Source organism: Pinus tabuliformis, chromosome 6 (genome assembly GCF_031772625.1).
Source record: "Pinus tabuliformis cultivar Carrire ecotype Pingquan chromosome 6, CPIR1, whole genome shotgun sequence".
NCBI classification, from domain to species: domain Eukaryota; kingdom Viridiplantae; phylum Streptophyta; class Pinopsida; order Pinales; family Pinaceae; genus Pinus; species Pinus tabuliformis.
Genome location: NC_142292.1, coordinates 538,530,294 through 538,536,949, shown reverse-complemented (window position 1 = coordinate 538,536,949; position 6,656 = coordinate 538,530,294). Strand labels below are relative to the sequence as shown.

General features: G+C 35.0%; 1 pseudogene; it reads left to right on the top strand.

The window, feature by feature from the left end:
- Positions 1-699: 699 nt before the first annotated feature.
- On the top strand, positions 700-4,304 carry LOC149259656 (helicase-like transcription factor CHR28; annotated as a pseudogene).
- Positions 4,305-6,656: the final 2,352 nt, after the last annotated feature.

The following is a 6,656-nucleotide window of genomic DNA, read 5'->3' as shown; positions in this document are numbered from 1 at the left end:
GACTGAGGGTCAAATCATCTCCTTTGACTACATTTTTCAGGTAGTAAATCTGATCTCTTGACACCGCATCGCCTGGCATGAAAACCAAGCATTTTGGAGAAGGTTGACTTACGTTGGCCACAAGACCTTCGACCGCAGCGTTGACTCTATGTTGACCATGTTTAGCTGAAAATTTCAGGACTTTTTTGAGCTGATTCAGACTATCTTTGGAGGCTAGGTTGACTAGGTTTGATCGAGCTAATTTGGAGGATTTTTTTTATTGGTTTGACCAGCATTGAATTTCTAGTTAGGGCATCCGGTTGACTGTTATTTGACTAGACTATTTTGACAGTGATTGGGCAAGTAAATTTTGTATCATGTACTCTCTCTCTCTACTAAACTTTTGAAGCATAATAAGAAGATTTGATCAAAGGGTTTTCCCACATTCGGTTTTTCCTTGGCATCTGCCAAATATTGTGTCCTCTTGTCTTGGCTTGTATTATGCCTATTGTTTATGTTCTATCTGCATTTACTATCAATGTTTATGTGATTGTTAATTAATATTTGGATAATAAGAAAAATTGAAGAAAATTTCTCTAAAGCATAGAACATACCATTATTATCTAAAATTAACATGGAATCATAGCTTAGGTGAAGACAAAGCACAACCAAGAGTGAGAAAAGAAATTACTAAGATTTTTTGGACAAGGACAAGATTCAATGGCCTCCTCATCTTACTTCAAATCTAATGACAAGCATAATGATAAGTCTAATTATCATGCATGGAAGACGTCCCTTGACTTGATTCTGGAAGAACATGATGTTACGGACTATGTACAGGGAAATATTGTTGAACCTCATTCAAATGCACCGGTTGTCGCTAAGACAAAGTACAAGAAAGGTGAGGTCAAATCTAAGAACATCATCAGGGATTCTATTCACAAGGATTTATTTCCTTATATCTCTGGTTTGGGCACATCTAAGGAGACGTATGACAAGTTGGTTAGCATGTTTAAATCTAGCAATGCAACTCAATTCCTCTTTCTCAAGAACAAGTTGAGGAAATAAAGAAGAGAAGAGGAGAATATATCCAATCATGATTCATGAAGATTACCAAAATCAAAAATGATCTTTTATCTATTGGAGAAGTTATTGCTAGCAAGGATCTCACTCTCATTTCCCTTGGAGGTCTCCCTCATGAATGGGATGTCCTCAAATCTACTATCCTCAACAATCACTGAATTCCGGGTTTTGATGAATTGTTGACTAGATGTATTCAAGAAGAGACAAGGATGATGGAGAGAGGTGTGCCTTCAAATAGGAATGATCCTACTGCTTTCTCCACTCATGCTAAAAAGAAGAAAAATGCAGGTTCAAAGAAGCAAGGTCAAGGAAGAGAGGGATTCAAAGATGGAAGGGAAGATGTTTCAATTGTAACAGGTTTGGCCACTATGCTAGGGAGTTTCCTAATAAAAGGGATACACCTTGGGATGATGATAACGACAATAATTGCAACAATTTCAGGGGAAACAACAATCAAAGGAATGGCAGGTTCAAAAACAAAGGAAAAAGGAATTCTCCCACTACTCAATATGGAAATGGTTGGCCTCCCAAAATATCAAGAAACTCTAGGTATAATGAATCTAATGTTGTAGATAACAAGAAAAGATAATTGTATCTTATATCTGCCCTCTCTACTACCTCTCCTCTGGATGCCTTGCATAATCGGTTGATTGATAATGGTGCCTCAAGGAACTTCACTGGGTATAAGGAAGCTCTTTCAAATTTTATAGAAAGAGGAATCCAACAAAAATATCATATCCATCATATGAGTTGCCTAAGGTGGAGTTTGGCACTAGTTTCTAATTTTAACACTCCCTCTCAACTAGGGAAAAATCCACCTGCCAAACCATCTGTCAATCTGTACCATCCTTGTCATCCCTACTCTGCTCTGCTCTACTTTTCTCTCTCTCTGTTGAACTTTTTAAGAATAATAAGAATATTTGATCAAAGGGTTTTCCCCACATTGGGGTTTTTCCGTGGCATCCACCAAATATTGTGTCCCCTTCTCTTGGCTTGTCTTATGCTTATTATTTATGTTCTATCTACATTTTCTATCAATGTTTATGTGATTTCTAATTGATATTGGGCTAATAATAAAAATTGAAGTAAATTTCTCTAAACCATAGAACATACCATTGTCATCTAAAATTAACAAAATCTCTGACAAGGCTACTGAAAAATCCAATCTGTTTGTCCTAGTCTATGATGGAAGCAATAGGACAAAGGACCCTGATGAGATGGCAAAGCATGAATTTTTTCTGACTACTTATTCCATCGTAGGTATGGAGGTTCCAAAACAGGATCTTGGAGATGATTATGAAGAATTTGAAAGAAATCCTAATGATTCTGGTCTAATTGACTCTTTTATTATTAAAAAGAAAAATAAGATGTTAGATATTGTTAGGAAGACAGAGAGTAGAGAGGGAAAAAATGGCTCCTCAAGTGAACCTATTCCTCACCCTCTTGCAAGAGTGGGTTTGTTTAGGACAATTCTAGATGAAGCTCGAAGCATTAAGAATCATAGGAGACAAGTTTCTAGAGCATGTTAGGGTTTACGAGCTAAACAAAGGTGGTGTCTTTCTGGGACACCAATCCAAAATTATATTGATGATATTTTCATCTACTTTAGGTTTCTTAAATGTGATCCATTTGTTGTTTATAATTCTTTCATTTTCAGAAATCCAATTTCAGGATACTAGAAGCTCCAAGTTGTCATGAATATAGTAATGCTCTGGTGCACAAAAGGTACTACCATTGATGGGGCACCTATTATTACATTACCTCCTAAAATAGTTACCTTGCAGAAGGTTGAATTCTCTGCGGGAGAACGTGATTTTTACCACTTTCCTAAAGCTCATTCACAAGCTCAATTCAAGGTTTGGGGCCAATAGGTGGTTTTGGTTAAACCCCAAGTCGGCTCTCACCCACCCGGCTCGCTTGTTTTGGATGTTTCTATAAATAAATATCTCATTGAGAGAGAGTTGTGGGTATTTGTTGTTTCATGGTGGTAGATAACATCAACACAAAAAGGATCATATGTCTTGCTGAGAGAGAGTTGTAGGTATTTTTTTTTCAGGGTGGTAGATAACATCAATACATAGAGGCTCAATTTTTTCTATTGGTGGAAGCTCAATTCAAGGTCTATGTTTTTGCAGGAACTATGAAAAATAACATAGATGTGAATATATTATTGATGTTGTTATTTCTTCATCAAGCATGTGATCATCCTACTTTTGTTGAAAGTCGCTTATCCATTTCTACTTGGAGATTTTCTACAGAAGAAGTAACAAAGATACCCAGGAAAAAATAGATCGATTTTATAAATTGTTTGGAAGGTTCATTGGCTCTTTATGGCCTCTATAATGATGCTTCTGAAGAATCCATTGGCACCATCTGCGGTCATGTATTTTGCAATCAGTGCATATTATTTCACCTTACTTAGTCAGATGATAACATTTTCCCTGCTCAAGGTTGTAAAATCTATCTAAACAATGATTTCATGTTTTCTTTGACTGCCTTAAAGCATTACACTTTTGATGATACTGTCAACGATGATATCTCTATAATTTTAGAAGGGGTCATTGAATTGGATTTGAAATATGATAATCTAGACTTTAATTCTTCAAAGATAAAAGCTGCAATAGAAACTCTCCAAGCCCTCCCAAAGTTACGTACAAGTGCCTCTAGCAAAATTTATGTCAATAATATCAATAAAGATTCAGTTGAAATGTCTGATAGTGGTAATAGTAATCAACATGAAAGTCCAAATCTAAAGAAGTAGATTATAGAGACATCAGAGAAAGCCATAGTTTCTCACAATGGATGATTATGTTGGATTTTCTTGAGGTTCCACTAAAAAATCATGCATACAATATAGAAGGTTGGATGGAACTATGTCTGTAATAGCACAGGATAAAGTTGTGAATGATTTCAAGACACTCCCTGAGGTAATTGTTATGACAATGTCCTTGAAATTTGCAAGTCTTGGTCTCAACATGGTTGTTGCATGTTATGTTCTTCTGCTTGATCTTTGGTGGAATCCAACAACTGAAGACCAACCTACTGATAGATCACATTGAATTGTATAGATTCATCCTGTAATGGTTTCCTAATTTACAGTTAAGGATATTATGGAAGATTGTATTTTAACAATCCAGTAATGGAAGCGAGAAATGGCCGCATTAACATTTAGGGAAGATGGAGTTGGTGGTCGTCAAAGATACCTTACAGAGGAGGACATGAGATATATATTTATGGTTTGAGAACATCGTTCTTATTTTAAGAAAGGACAAGTGACTGAGGAGTTACAGAAAAAGAAGAAAATCTATTATATTGGTTGAGATAGTTTGGGATTTCATGGGAGCAAGTTGTACATGAAAGTGAATTTTTGAGTTTTCAATGTAGTTCCATTGCATCGCTCCTCTCAAAAGTTGCTTGGAGGTACTTAGCACAAGACTTGTTCTAATGATAACAATTTGTTCTAATCCTACAAATGAAAACCAAACCAAACCAAACCAACTGAGGTACCCCTCAAATTTGGAATTTGAATGCATGGTGAATGGAGGAATTCAGATGGCATGGATGAAGCCCTCTTAAACCAAATTTCAAATATATCTACACGTGGGAACAGATGGTTGGTAGAATTGGAATTTCAAAACAAATCTAGCCATTTTCATATTTCTTATTTGTTTTTATGATTTTAACAAAATATGTTAACAGTTTTACAAATTTTTTTAATTAGATTTTACGAACCAATTACCTTGTGATGAACAATTTACCTATCAAATTCCATCTTATGGTTGGATGGATGTTGGATACAAGAGCCATATGTGTCTAACAAAGGACAGGCTCCCCTTACAGGTTGTCTGGTCCATAAGGCTCCCCCTCCACTGCTAAATTAGTTCGACACGCACATTAATTACTCGTGGCCCGCGGGCGACAAGGGGATTGATTTTTCACACAAATCCAGAGGTCTTAGAACATTCTGGCCTTTAAATTATAGGGAAGTTAATGATTAATAGGTAGGACAGAATGAACAAGGTCATGAGCACTGAATTAAGAGGAGAAAAACTATAGATTCAATGGGAAAATGAAATTAGGATATATACAATGTCATGGTGTGTGGAGAACGAAAATGAATGAAACATTCTTCGTTAGTTCTTGTATTAAATGCAAGGGAAGGAAATCGTATGGTTGCAGTTTTGAACCCATTACCATTCAGTGTTTTGGTACTGTGCATATGGAATTGTTCTAATGATAACAATTTGTTCTAATCCTACTCCATTAGACAACTTCCCACAAAACTTAGGAATAGTATCATGGACTATGGCAATATTTTACAATGGCCTTAAACTATCAAAAGTAATTTTTTCACCTGTAGGAATTCGGTGGGCCTTGCAATGTGTGAGAAAGAGTGAGTAGATCACAAAGTATTTGGTTATTTCACTCCTTGAAAAATATCTACATATTTGTTTTAGGTAATTTGTACCTATAAAGCATACCATTTTTAAAGTAATTTCTACTTATTTTCATAATTTAAGGGTTTTCACCAATGCAAAAATAGAGAATAAATCAATGTAACATGAGCATACTAATGGTGACATCACCTTCTAGGCTTCAGGATAATATTTCTTATTCTCTTGGGACTGAATGAGTTGTAGAGGATTATCACAATGGCCCTAGTGGCCGCAATGTTGGCCTTCTAAGCATCTAAGTCTCTCATTCAGGGTTTTTGCTCTTGCTCCTTTACTATGATAAATGGTCTCTCAAACTCATAAAATGCCAACACCCTCCCTGCAAACAGTGAAAAAATGCAGCACAGAGATTAAAGCTTAAACATGCAAGTGTGGATGCAAAAAAAAACAATGGATTTTGAACCAAAGACCTAAGGTGTGTGTACTCCTCTCTGTGTGGAAGACTGAAAATGGGGCAAATGCAGTGAAGTTAAAAATGGAACAAATCTTGGCGTAGTCAATGGACTGAAGATTCGATGGTGGGGTTCGATATTAGATTTGCTACTAGTAAAAACCCTAATTCGCAACTCTCTTAAATCTCGTTTTCGCTCCCACCATGTGAAAAATGAATAGATACTTAATCAAATATAGGGGTTGGAGGGATTTTGTATAGAAAAATTAACATTTAATTTTTTCAAATATTCTAAAATTTCCATCCTAAAAAACAATAAATATATTTTTTATTTTATAAATATATTATGTTATTTTCACTTAAATACATTATACACTATTTTATTTTCTCTTGGATCGTATGTTTTTAGTTTTATTTGAGAAACTAACACCCTTAGGATGTTTTTTTAATGTGTTGGAAAGCATTTATCGTATATTTCGCGTATTTATTATAATAATAATAATAATTTAATTTTAAGATTATTGTTTTTATGCAAATATTTTTTTGTTAAATTTTATGGAGGTAGACATAATGTACATTTGGAATTTGAATGCGAGACATTTTACAAGCAAACACGTGCTCTTAATTGGTTGTATTGAAAATATTTAAGTGTAAGAAGGAAACATGTACTCTTAACTTGCCTGTATTGAAAATGGGTGCAAACAAAAGAAAGTATATAATAAGATGATTTAATAATTAAAAACAAGTGT